The sequence below is a fragment of the Natator depressus genome, chromosome 1 (genome assembly GCF_965152275.1).
Source record: "Natator depressus isolate rNatDep1 chromosome 1, rNatDep2.hap1, whole genome shotgun sequence".
NCBI lineage: Eukaryota > Metazoa > Chordata > Testudines > Cheloniidae > Natator > Natator depressus.
Window position 1 is genome coordinate 13,777,644 of NC_134234.1, and position 14,820 is coordinate 13,792,463.

At 41.1% G+C, this 14,820-nt stretch overlaps 1 protein-coding gene across 7 annotated transcripts in view; it reads left to right on the plus strand.

Moving 5' to 3' along the window:
* Positions 1-14,820, plus strand: part of FCHSD2 (FCH and double SH3 domains 2) — a 222,723-nt gene that overhangs the window by 133,393 nt on the left and 74,510 nt on the right. The window lies entirely within an intron of this gene.

Sequence of the window (14,820 nt, forward strand, 5' to 3'; positions counted from 1 at the left end):
AAAATAATCACTGATAAAAATTGGGAAAGTGGTAAAGAATGAAGAGGACAGGTTACTGAATCATAGAAATGGAAGGGACCTCGAGAGGTCATCTAGTCCAGTCCCCTGCACTCAGGACAGGACTAAGTATTATCTAGACCATCCCTCACAGGTGTTTGTCCAACCTGCTCTTAAAAATCTGCAATGACAGAGATTCCACAACCTCCCTAGGCAATTTATTCCAGTGCTTAACCACTCTGACAGTTAGGAAGTTTTTCCTAATGTCCAACCTAAACCGCCCTTGCTGCAATTTAAGCCCGTTGCTTTTTGTCCAATCCTCAGAGGTTAGAGATATGCTCGAGCAATTATTTTGGGGGAAGTTCTATGGCCTGTGTTACACAGGAAGTCAGACTAGATTATCACAATGGTCCCTTCTGGTCTCAATCTATGAATCTATAATTTTTTTCCTTTCCTAGCTAAGTTTCCAATCTCCATTGCTATGGGACGTAATGTTCATAGTTTGTTTTTAAAAGGGTGCTTCTTGGATATGATAGTAATAAAAAAAATTGGTAGGTATTTATCTTTTACGAAAACATTAATGATTAGACCTTTGTTGTCTCAAGTGGAAATTAAACACATATGGTCTATTAGACATCCAGGAAAAGCTACCAGAGTAAACACACCTGTGGGCTATGTCACAAATATCAACACTCTCCAACAGGCACACCAAATACATCCAGATTTGAGAACTGGCCTGATGACACAAAATAACATGAATCATTACTAATCCTATGTAATCTAAAATATTATCCATGTTCTATTTTGTATGCTTCAGCTACTAGTATATTGTCTGTATGAATTTAACAAATGGCATTTTTGTACACTTTGTTTATTTGGGGAAAGTTTAATCTTCAGATTTTAAAAAAAAATCGCACAAAAATTCAAAACACTTAACTGAACCATCTATTGTTTCTTTTTTAAAGTAGGGCTTCTAAGAGTGGGGAAAACTCACTAGTTGGCCATCCTCATTCTATTGTGAGTTTTTTAAATGCAAAGGGTCTTATATGCTCTTTTTCTAGCAGAGATATTTTTAAAAAGCAGTATTCAGGTATAAAAATAGTTCATATTTGGTTTAATGTTTGTTGCTTTGGAATTTGTCTTTGGATTTGGCTAATAGCCGTCATGTGCCTACTCTGTCTGATGTTTACACATTTTCTATTTATATTATTCTAAAGTGGTATAAATTCCCAATGTTTTAACCAAATGGATACACTTTACAAATGAAAAATGGCTTGAAAATGTTTGTTCATTATACGTTATTTCTATGTAAGAATGTAAAGCTTGTAGCTTATTTGCAAATGTTTCAAAAACTGCAGTTCTTTTGGTGTGTGATACTGGCTTTTTGTGTGTTTTTAGCTTTAATCAGTTTATTGTTTCCAGAATAAGAATTTGCACTGTGTATTTTTAGTGGTGGGACAGTGGTCTACTTATCTATTTCACAGTGCACTCATTTGATGCCCGACTTGCTTGGCTGGAATACATCCAGTCTGTTGTCCTCAGTGTTGACGGCTGCTGACTCACAGTTTTTATAGTCGTTACTGTAGAACTCTGTGCAACTCCCGTTGCAGTGACCTTGCAGTTTCTGAAGCTTTATCGTGCTGCTTTGAAAGCTTGCTGTTTTGTTCTTGTTTTTTATATGAAATCAGTTTCATACGTTAGTCGGTAGAGCTGTAAAATAAATGGCCAGTTATCTTTGCTATTTATTTACATTTATTCCATTCATTTATATTTATTTTGAATTACCATGCATAGTTTTGTCTACTGAGAATGTCAATAATTAAGTCATACCATTCTGAATATGGCAGCTCAAGATGTAATTTTAAATGTTTTTAAATGCATGTTTTTATATTTAGTCTTTCAATGTATGTAATGTACCTGTCAGAGATCTCTAGATGCACATACAATTTGACACACAAATTTCATAAAATAAATACATTTTTAGCTTAAGCTTGCTACAAAGATATACAAATGATTGTTAGTGAAAGCACCATGTGTAATTATGCTTATTTCTTCTTTGTGTTAGAAGCACCAGTAAGGATTGAGGAGCTTATGTACTAGCGATTGTACAAAGATATTGAAACACATACAGTAGTACCTGCCCTGAAGAGTTTACAGATTTAAAGACAAGAGGAAAGTAGATGTCACAAATGAAAGGAGAGAATAGGAACATTTATATGTATGACTCTGAATCACTGAATATTTTCTTTTTAATTGCTACAAAATTACAGTTTTTTAAAAAAAGCTAGGTGGTTATGCTCTAGAATCTAATGTTTAATATTTAAAAAAAAAAAAAAATTAGCCTCTGGCCCTTTTGGTTGCCTTAAAAGTGTGAACTGAATGTCAATTGATGACAGTAATGTGTACCTGAGTCTGCCAACAGCCTGCAAAGTATCTCATTCATCTCACTGGGTATTAATAATGAAATTTGATGAAAAAAATTAAATGCCAATATTAAGGGCTTATCATTTAAGTAGAAATATCAGGCTAATGTTACCTGCAGTAGCAGAGATGGGGATGGGGTGGTGGTATAACTAGTAGCTTTCAATAGATAGTGAACAAGGAATTTAATCCTCCTCCTCCTTCAACGTTAGAATCAGTTGTACGCCAAAGAAAAGACAGAGAGGGAAAGAAGAGATGCTAGAACCAAAAGCCTTAACTCTGTCCAGTATTAACTCCCACACCTTCTCAGGTGCTAAAAAATCTAGTTCCATACCCAGATCTCAAAATGGTGAAATAGTTCAGGGTTCATGACAGGAATCAAAACTTGCTACTACAGTGCCCTCCCAGTTCCCATAAGCCTTTCTCCAAGCCTAATTTTTAATCGTTGGGAAGTCTCTCTATAGCGGGGTTCTCAATCTTTCTTTCTGAGGCCCCCCTAACTTGCTATAAAAACTCCATGGCCCACCTATGCCACAACAACTGGTTTTCTGCATATAAAAGCTGGCGTTAGGGGGTAGCAAGCAGGGCAATTGCCTGGGGCCGCCACAGGGCCCACTGCAAAGCTAAGTTGCTCAGGCTTTGGTTTCAGCCTGAGGTGACGGGGCTCAGGGCCCCAGCCTTCAGCCCCATGCAGTGGGGCTTCGGCTTTCTGCCCTGGGTCCCAGCGAATCTAATGCTGGCCATGCTTAGAGGCCCCCCTGGAACCTGCTCACGGCTCCCCAGGGGGTCCCGGACCCTGGCTGAGAACCACTGCTCTATATTAGAGTGAACACGATTCCAATTTGTTTAAATGGAAGACAAAAAATGTATATTTTTTTTTTATAAATTCCATTTCTCTTTTAAGATTAATTTCTTTTCCAGGGAATCATTTTGTCTAAAATCTTATCTGTCTTTTTACCACTGGTTAACAAGATTTTAGCAAAGCTTTTGATACGGTCTCCCACAGTATTCTTGCCAGGAAGTTAAAGAAATGAGGATTGGATGAATGGACTATAAGGTGGATAGAAAGCTGGCTAGATTGTCAGGGTCAACGGCTCGATGTCTAGTTGGCAGCCTGTATCAAGCGGAGTGCCCCAGGGGTTGGTCCTGGGGCCGGTTTTGTTCAACATCTTTATTAATGAACTGGATGATGGGATTAATTGCACCTTCAGCAAATTCACAGATAACACTAAGCTGGGGGGATAGGTAGATACACTGGAGGGTAGGGATAGGGTCCAGAGTGACCTAGACAAATCTGATGAGGTTCAACAGGGACAAGTACAGAGTCCTGCACTTAAGAAGGAAGAATCCCAGGTACCGCTACAGGCTGGGGACCGACTGGCTAAGCAGCAGTTCTGCAGAAAAGGACTTGGGGATTACAGTGGACAAGAAGCTGGATATGAGTCAGCAATGTGCCCTTGTTGCCAAGAAGGCCAACGACATATTGGACTGTATTAGTAGGAGCACTGCCAGCAGATCGAGGGAAGTGGTTATTCCCCTCTATTCAGCACTGGTAAGGCCACACCTGGAGTACTGCATCCAGTTTTGGTCCCCCACTACAGAAGGGATGTGGACAAATTGGAGAGAGTCCAGCCGAGGGCAAAAAAAATGATTAAGGGGGCTGGGGCACATGAGTTATGAGGAGAGGCTGAGGGAACTGAGGTTATTTTTCTGCAGAAGAGAAGAGTGAGGGGGGATTTGATAGCAGCCTTCAACTACCTGAAGGGGGGTTCCAAAGACGATGGAGCTCAGCTGTTCTCAGTGGTGGCAGATGACAGAACGAGGTGCAATGGTCTCAAGTTGCAGTGGAGGAGGTGTAGGTTGGATATTAGGAAACACTATTTCACTGGGAGGGTGGTGAAGCATTGGAATGGGTTTCCTAGGGAGGTGGTGGAATCTCCATCCTTAGAGGTTTTTAAGGCCCAGCTTGAAAAAGCCCTGGCTGGGATGCTTTAGTTGGTGTTGGTCCCGCTTTGAGGAGGGGATTGGATTAGACGACCTCCTGAAGTCTCTTCCAACCCTAATCTTCTATGATTCTGTGATTACCAGGCTAATCTGCACACATTGCTGATTAAGCAATGAATCCATTGTTTGCTCATTCAAAAATAAGCAAAAGCAAGAGAGGGATACGCCTTTTACTGTTAAAGGTGAACTGACTGCTACCTGTTGCTGTGAAAAATTCTGAAATAAACGTCGCTGTGGCAGTTGGCTTAAGCTAAATAAAAATGTTCATTCGCACGATGTTTCCCATCACTCCTGTGAGGTACAGGGAAACAGAGACATGGAGTGGTTAAGTGAGTTCATGCAGTCACACAAGTTTCTGACAACCATGAACAGAATGAAGATGTCATGTCTCCTAGTCCTGTGCCTAACCACAAGATTATCCCTAATAAGAATAGTTTGTTTTCAAAATACAATTTATATAAAACTTCTTGAGAGTCAGTGGACAAGTCAATAAGTCTTCGGTTAAGATCGTTATTAAAGTAGATAGTTATTAAACGTTGGCTGTTGTGACAGGGTCAGGCCAGATGGCTACAAAAGAGTGGTTGAAGGTAGATACATTAGTTCCAGGTTAAGCAGGTCCCTTTTCCCTGGGTAAAATAACAGGGACTATTCCAGAACACTCTGGAACTTTCTAGAACTAATTAAGGCAGGCAGGCTAATTAGGACACCTGTAGCCAACTGGGAAGCTGCTAGAATTAATTAAGGCCCATCAGGACACCTGGTTTAAAAAGACTCACACTCCAGTTAGTGAGGTGCACGCAAGGAGCTGAGTGAGAGGGCGTGCTGCTGGAGGACTGAGGAATACAAACGCTATCTGGCATCAGGAGGAAGGTCCTGTGGTGAGGATACAGAAGGTGTTGGGAGGGGGCCATGGGGAAGTAGCCCAGGGAGTTGTAGCTGTCACACAGGTGTTACACAAAACGCTATAGACAGCTGTGATCCACAGGGTCCTGGGCTGGAACCCGGAGTAGAGGGCGGGCCTGGGTTCCCCCAACTCCCTCTTGGATACAGGAGGAGTTGACTTGGACTGTGGGTCCCACCAAAGGGGAAGGTCTCTGGCCTGTCCTCCGACCCACTAGGTGGACCAGCAGAGACTGTGGGGATTGTTCTCCTTCCTTTGCCCCATGCTGGCCAGTGATGAGGTTATCTGAGTGAACGGCAGATTTGAGCCACGAAAGTGGCCAAACTGAGGGCTACTGTGAATCTCTGAGGCGAGCAAAATCCGCCAATAAGCGCAGGACCCACCAAAGTAGAGGAGGAACTTTGTCACACTGTACATATTTTCATTGTAGTGCACATTTTCTTCGTATTGCAAGTCACAAAGGGGTAATCTTTTGTTACCTTGCATCATGGACTGGAGTCACAGCTCTCACTAACATTTAATGGGGCTTGCATATTTAAGACAGTATGCAGAGTGCTGGAAATACAACCCCTAAAACTGTTCTCCTTATGGTCATGAAGAAACATCAGAGTGCTTCTAAGTCCTTCTGCTTGAATCTTTTTTCAATATCCCATTTGTAATTTTTTATGCTTCATTGCTGTCTTCTGGCCTGTTTTCCCCGTTATACTTCAATACTGGTGAGTAAGATGTTTAGCATATAGATATCATTAAGAAGAGATTTTGGTCCTTCCACATTTTTCTATGTCAGACCCAAAGGTCCAGGGGCAACACCATCCCTCCCTATGCTGTGTTTTGTCCTAGCTGACATTGCACCTTATATTTCACATGGGTGCTTTTTCAGCTCTGGTGCATTCCTCTAGTATGTGAGAAGAAAGGAAAACCAGGAAAGTTACATGGAAATCATTCAAGAAATCCAAAACAGCTATCAGAAAAACCTGATGACAGCCATCCAACACAAAAACAAAAAAGTGGAACCAACTACAACTATTCTACTACCCACAGAACACCGCCTCCGGGAGAAACCAGGGCACCGGCACCCACCACATGGACACCACACAACATTTGAACATCATCGGTTTATCTAGACTACCCCTCGCTGGAGCTGAATTGTTTGTACTCTCTCAGGCCCCACCACCAAACCTGATACAATGCTAACGTGTAGAACTAGAAAAATTCTTCCGCTGACTCCACGTCAAAGAATTCTTTCATAATGACAACACTACTCACAATTACTACACCCCGGCTGACAATTATAAGAAAATAAATCATCTGACTGGACCCCACAGAGTGGAAAAACCACGTTCTTGATCATTACATTGATTGCTTCGGGCAAAAAATTGGCTGTGAAATTCTTAACAAACATCACATCTACCACAATCTTTCAGCAAGTGTGAAGACTTGATCTCTACAGAAAAACAGGAAATATTCCAATATAACTTAAAAATCAGAGACATGGTAAATTATTTATAACTCACTGTTTGTAGAACTCTTAGAGCTTATAAATTTCTGCCTAAATTTCTCCTTCTTACCCCTTTTAAACTTTTTTTTCCTATGTTTTGGATGGACTAACAAACGAGTTATCATCAAACATACTCGATGGGGATCTGTGACGGGGTGTGCATACCCCGCACTAGACAAGATAGGGTTAATCTCACGTTATGGACAGTGGAAGTCCTGCCCCTCACACTGTGCTGGGCATGCTCCAACTGCTGCCTAAATATAAAAGGGAGCAGACCAACTCATTCTAGACTGACTGCTGAGGAGGAAGGACACTTGGTGGAGACTCCAGCCCAGGAGCTGCCTCAGCCTCTGACTGCAGGAACCAGAGATCCCGAGGCCCAGACCGCAGACCTGTTGCCTGTGGCCGGCCGACTGGAGTCGGAATCCCAGCCAGCTACCTTCGCTGAGGAGCTCGGCACCCCGATGACTAACAGACCCCAGCTTTAGGACACACGGTAGGAAGTGGCCCAGAGAGGCAGGGTCAGTGGTATCTCCCACCTGAGGAGAGTCAGCGTGTTGCGGTAGGATCCCCGCTGGCTGGGTGGTGACCACACTCACCACAGGGAGGGTCCAGGTCCCCCTGCCCCATCCCCACCACTCTGGATGGTGGCCCCTTATTCTGGCCCTTTGGCTGCACAGCCCTGACATCAAGGGCAGTTGTACTGACTCTGGTCATTGGGCCAAACCGTCCTGAGCCCAAGGGCAGTTGGATTGACTCTAGCCATTAGGCCACAGAGCCCTGATCCCCAGAGCAGCCATACTGACTTGGGCCATTGGGCTGTACAGCCCTGACTCCAAGGGCAGTTGTATAGACTCTGGCCACTAGGCCATGCGGCCCTGAACAAAAGGGCATCTATATTGACTCTGGCCATTAGGCATCATTGCCCTGCATCCAAGGGCAGCTATCTTGACTCCGGCCACTGAGCCATGCTGCTTCCAGACTAGGGATAGTCTGGTAGACTGTAGTCATGGTGGTATCACAACTCCAACCCGCCAGAAAAGAGGACGGGGGTGCATACCACACAACAGGATCCTACCCTGATATAAATCTTTCCTGAACCCCCACTTACAGCCTTCAAACAACACTCCAGCCTCTCCAAGCTTATCATCAGACACAAGCTTCCCACTGACTAGGACACACCAACTCAAAGCATCACCAGACCCTGCCAGTTAGTCTCTAAGGTGCCACAAGTACTCCTTTTCTTTTTGCAAAACCTGTAGTTAGTCTCTAAGGTGCCACAAGTACTCCTTTTCTTTTTGCAAAACCTGTAGTGTATCTCCACTGATAACAGTGATCAACACCCTGCACAACACACCTTTCAAGATTCATGGTTCCTAGACATGCATATCACAACATGAGGTATACCTCATCCATTGCACTAAATGTCCCAATAACAACTACATGTGTGAAACCAATCACTATGCTCTCAAATGGACACTCACAGGAAAAAGATAAGATAAAAACACCCTATCACCTGTGGTGAACATTTCACAAAGCCATCTGACCTTTCAGTCCTCATCCTCAAAGGAAACCTGCACAACACTATCAAAAGATGAGCCTGGGAGCTTAAATTCATAACTCTGCTAGACACTAAAATCATGGACTGAACAGAGATACTAGAATTATGGCTTATTACAACAATCTGTAACCCACTAGCCCCGCACCCTTTTGATCTATGACCACAGAGGTGTTAACTTTGAATGGTCCCTTAGAATATGCGTTAACTACCACTCCACTTTGAATGGTCCCTTAGAATATGCGTTAACTACCTACATGAAACAATCTGTTCCACCTTGTGTATCTTTCCCAGACCTGAAGAAGTGAATACCCTTGTAAGCTATTTTACTCTTTTAAAAAAAATTGCTCAGAATGTATGCCTCATTCACAGAAGATGACTTTTGAATGCTTCTGTTTTAAAGTAAGGTCTTTAAATAAGAACTGCCTTAAAAGTGCAAAAGCATATTGGAAACAAGATTGGGAATAGATCTACAATGGAGTCATGAGTCATATTACAGAATATAAGAACAGCCATATTGAGTCAAACCAATGGTCCATATAGCCCAGTATCCTGTCTACCAACAGTGGACTGTGCCAGATGCATCAGAGGGAATGAACAGAAAAGGACTCTTTTGAGCGATGTATCACCAGTCATCCAGTCCCAGCTTCTGGCAGTTGGTGATTTAGGGACACCAGGAGCCTGGGGTTGTGTCCCTGACCGTCTTAGCTAATAGCCATTGATGGACCTATCCTCCATGAATTTATCTCATTCTTTTTTTGAACCCAGTTATACTTGGGACCTTCACAACATCCCCTGCCAACGAGTTCCACAGGATGAGTGTGCATTGCATGAGGAAGTATTTCCTTATGTTTGTTTTAAACCTGCTGCCTATTAATTTCATTGAGAGACCACTGTTCCTTGTGTTATGTGAAGGGGTAAATAACATTTCTCCTCTTATGGAAGCTGTTCTGTATTAGTAATCATTTTTGTTTTCCTTCTCTGCATCTTTTCTAATTCTAATATATCTTTTTTGAGATGGGGTGACTAAAATTGCATGCAGTGTTCAAGGGGTGGGTTCAAGGTACTATATGGATTTTTATATAGTAGCATTTTGCTATTTCCTGTTTTATCTCTCTTTTTCCCTAATGGTTCCTAACATTATTTGCTTTTTTGACTGCTGCTGCACATTGAACAGATGTTTTCAGATAACTATCCATGATGATTCCAAGATCTATCTTTTGTATGTATAGTTGGGATTATTGTTTCCAATGTGCATTACTTTACACTTACCAAGATCCAATTTTATCTCCCATTTCATTGCCCAGTCACCCAATTTAGTGAGATCCCTTTGTAACTCTTTGCAGTCAGCTTTGAACTTAACTATCTTGAGTAATTTTGTATCATCTGCAAACTTTGCCACCTCACTGTTCAGCCCCTTTTCCAGATCATTTATAAATATATTGAACAGCACAGATCCTTGGATACCCCACTCTCTCCATTGCGAAGACTGACCATTTATTCCTACCCTTTGTTTCCAATCTTTTAACTAGTTACAGACCACGAGAGGATCTTCCCTCTTATCCCATGATTGCTAACTTTGCTTAAAAGCTTTGGTGAGGGACCTTGTCAAAGGTGTTCTGCTATATTGACTGGATCACCCTTGTCCACGTGCTTGTTGACTCCATTGAAGAATTCTAATAGATTTGTGAGGCATGATTTCCCTTTACAAAAGCCATGTTGTCTCTTCCCCCAACATATTGTGTTTATCTATGTGCCTGATAATTCTGTTCTTTACTATAGTTTCAACCTGTTTGCCTGGTAGCGAAGTTAGGTGTTTTTAAAAATTGGCGTTACGTTAGCTATCATCCAGTCATCTGGTACTGAGGGTGATTTAAGCAATCGGTTACATACCATTGTTAGTAGTTATGCAGTTTCATATCTGAGTTCCTTCAGAACTCTTGGATGAATGCCATCTGGTCCTGGTGACTTACTCCTGTTTAGTTTATCAGTTTATTCCAACACTTCCTCTACTGACACCTCCGCCCAGGACAGTTGCTCAAATTTATCACCTAAAAAGAATGGCTTGGGTGTGGGGATCTCCCCCATATCTTCTTCAGTGGAGAACAATGCAAAGAATTCATTTAGCTTCTCCATAACAGCCGTGTCTTCCTTGAATGCTACGTTAGCACCCCAATCATCCAGTGGACCTGCTGACTATTTGGCAGGCTTCCTGTTTCTGAGGTGCTTAAAAAAAATTGCTATTTGTTTTTGTGTCCTTAGGTAGTTGCTCTTCAAATTCTTCTGTGGCCTACCTTATTATATTTTTATACTTGTCGGAGTTTATGCTCCTTCTATCTTCCTCGGTAAGATTTGACTTCCGGTTTTTAAAGGATTCCTTTTTGCCTCTAACTGCCTCTTTTAAGCTGGTACTTAGCCATAGTGCTGTTTTGGGTTTTTTTTTATTTGGGGTATACATTTAGCTTGAGCCTCTATTATGGTGTTTTTAAATAGTCTCCATGCAGCTTGCAGGCATTTCATCCTTGTGACTGTTCCTTTTCATTTCCATTTAACTAGTTCTCCTATTTAAAATTAAATGCTGCTCTGGTGGTATTTATGTATTTTTCCTTCCACATGGATGTGAAATGTAGTTACATTATGTTTGCTATTACTGAGCTGTTCAGCTCTATTCACCTCTTGGACCAGACCCTGTGCTTTACTAGGACTGAATCAAGAATTGCCTGTCCCATTGTGGGTTCCAGGATTAGCTGACCCAAGAAATAGTCATCTATGGTATCTAGAAATTTTATCTCTGCATCCCTTTCTGAGGTGACACATATCCAGTAAGTATGAGGATAGTTGATGTTTTCCATTATTATTGCGTTTTTTACCTTTGTAGCCTCTCTATTCTCCCTGATCATTTCACAGTCATTGTCACCATCTTGGTCAGGTGGTCCGTAACATATCCCGACTGCTCTAACTTGTTCTTTGTGATTTTTTGAGCATGTATATCAGAATGAAAACCAGTTGTGCTTTGTTTAATAGCAAGGGACTATTTAAAGATATTTGTGCACCTTTCATTATTAAAAAAAAAAAAAAATTCCTTTCACAGCCTGACAAACCTCACTAGGTAGCATGACTAACTAAAGCACTTTTTCCCTCTAGTCAGAGCCTCCATAGTGTGCTAAATATTATGGTATTGGCATTTGGATGAATTGGGGGAAAGCGGGATAGTTTCAAGAGACAGAATACTTAATATTCTTTGACATTGTGGTTTCATTTATGGGGATTTTCTGTGTATCAGTCACCTGTTACGTGCCTTCCCTATTTACTCTGTACTTTCTGGCTTATTTTTGGTATGAGGAAGTAAAATTGTTTAGACTGGCTGTCTTGTGCTTGATTAAGTTTCTTGTGATGTTGCAGACTTAAATAAGAAACCAGTTGCACATAATTTTCCTTTAACGTCATATTTTTACTTCTCTTTTATCTCCAGTGTGTTTGGGTGCCATTGCTTTAGTTTGAAAAGGCAAAATTCCATACAGCGTAGGTAGGTCTCCTGCCTACCCCTCACTTCTCTGAAACTGGAGCAACTGCATTAACCAAAGATGCTAGGATGGGCCACAAGGGAAGAGGCAGCTTCTGTGGCTGTCTGCACTAAACACGTTTTTCAAAAATTTCCCACCAATGCGAACACCAGTTTGCCTCCATCACTGTTAGCAACTCTGGGAGTCCTGAATTTTCAGCACTGTGTCATCTAACCCTGTTCACAGCAGTTCTAACTGTCAGTGTTTAAAACAGCATCAGCAACTGCCATTTAATCTACTCTCAGACTCGAGACTTTGCTAGCACCAGTGGAGCTGAACTGGTGTTAGCAATCGTAGAAGGGACCTGAAAGACCATCTAGGGGCTTTATAGATTTTGGCTAAAGCCTTGAGTTACATTACACAGAAATTATTTGGCTGCCAGTGCAGTGTCAGACAGCAAAACCAGCTCCCATGCCTTCCTGAGTGCCAAGACGTGAGTATCCTCTACCGAGCTCTACCAAAATGTCCACCTTTCTCCATTTGACAAGGTAGTTACTTGGTTCAGTGCAAAAATCTGCAGTGCATTTAACATTGTAAAATTTGGAGCAGTGAGATGTAAATTAAGGAGAATATCAAAATTAATGAGTTACACAAGATTGCTATATTGATTGGATTGGAGGGGGCAGTTGAAAAGTTGAAGTTAGCCAGTGTCAGTTAGTCTCCTCCTCAGCATGTTAATGTACCCTATTCCATTGCACACAGATACAGAGAAATGAGTGGCTGTGCAGCTGAGCACCCCTTCCCCACTGTTCACTACATCTTTTCCCCACTCCCATAATTTCTCCTTACTTGCCGTGTGAACTCTGTCATTGATGTCCCTCTGAGAAGACTGAGGGAATCTACAATCTTAGCTTTTCCTCTTCAGACTGACAGGGCACCCATCCTTATTTTATCTGAAGATGATTGATTGGGAAACCCTTCAGTTCTGATTGATCAGCCGGGTGACTCACTAATGATCGAGATAATCCCTGGTCTGTGGGGACAAGGCCCCCATTCACAGGCCCTGATGACCGAAGTTCTAGGGAACTAGAGTAATTGAAACTAAACCATATAAATAGTAATGCCTAGAGCAGCTGTCGCTAGATTAGTCTGGGTACTTAAGCATTTTAACTAGAGCTGTGCAGGGGGTGGAAATTCCATTTCACAAAGGATTTTGAAATTTCAAAATTTGGCTTCATTCCAAATTGGAACAAAAACTGGAAAATTTAAAAAATTCCAGAAAAGAAAAATTCCTAAACATTTTTCATTTTGGATTGAACTAAATAGAAACATTTCATTTTGATTTTTGACTTTTTAAAGGTGGGTGGAATGTCTTTTATTGAGTCAACTTCTGTTGATGAAAGAGACAAGCTTTTGAGCTTACACAGAGTTCTTATTACCTCACTCACATTGTCTCTCTCATATCATGGGACCAACATGGTTACTACAATATTGCAAACAAATGTAAAATATTATAGAATACAAAATAAAATTTCAAAATGAAAAGGAGCTTTAAATTGAAAAAACAGATGTTTCCAGTAATGTTGTAATGGGCCATTTCAACATTGTTGGAACCTTTTTTCCATTTTTCTCCTCAACAAAATTTAGTGAAATCTATGCAGTTTTTGCAGTTTTACAGTGTCGATGGAACTCCATTTGCCAATGGGAAATGGTCCAATCAAAGTTTTTCTGACCAGCTTTAATTATAATTAGGGCCATCAATTAATTGCAGGTAACTCAGTCGATTAACTCTAAAAACATTAATCTTGATTTTAAAAATTTATCATGATTAATCGCACTGTTGAACAATAGAATACCAATTGAAATTTATTAAATATTTGTGGATGTTTTCTGCATTTTCAAATATATTGATTTCAATTACAAGACAGAATACAAAGCGTACAGTGCTCACTTTATATTCATTTTTTATTACAAATATTTGCACAGTAAAAAACAAAAGAAATCATATTTTTCAATTCACCTAATACACGTAATGTAGTGCAATCTCTTTATCATGAAAGTTGAACTTACAAATGTAGAATTACGTTAAAAAAAACTGCATTAAAAAATAAAACTATGTAAAACTTTAGAGCCTACAAGCCCACTCAGTCCTACTTCAGCCAATTTCTCAGACAAATAAGTTTGGTTAAAATTTGCAGGAGATAATGCTTCCCACTTCTTGTTTACGTTGTCACCTGAAAGTGAGAACAGGCGTTCGCATGGCACTTTTGTAACCAGAGTTGCAAGGTATTTACGTGTCAGAGATGCTAAACATTCGAATGCCCCTTCATGCTTCAGCCACCCTTCCAGAGGACATGCTTCCATGCTGATGACGCTCGTTAAAAAAAATAATGGCTTAATTACATTTCTGACCGAACTCCTTGGGGAGAATTGTATGTCTCCTGCTCTGTTTTACCTGCATTCTGCCATATATTTCATGTCAAAGCAGTCTCGGATGATGACCCAGCACATTTTCGTTTTAAGAACACTTTTGCTGCCGATTTGACAGAATGCAAAGAAGGTACCAATGTGAGATTTCTAAAAATAGTTACAGCATTCGACCTAAGGTTTAAGAATCAGAAGTGCTGTCCAAAATCTGACAGGGATGAGGTGTGGAGCATGCTTTCAGAAGACTTAAAAGAGCAGCACTCAGATATGGAAACTATAGAACCCAAACCACCAAAAAGGAAAATCAAGCTTCTGTTGCTGGCATCTGACTCAGATGATTAAAATGAACATGCATCGGTCCACTCTGCTTTGGATCATTATCAAGCAGAACCCGTCATCAGCATGGACACATGTCCTCTGGAATGGTGGTTGAAGATGAAGAGACACATGAATCTTTAGCACGTCTGGCACGTAAATATCTTGCAACGCCTGCTACAACAGTGCCATGTGA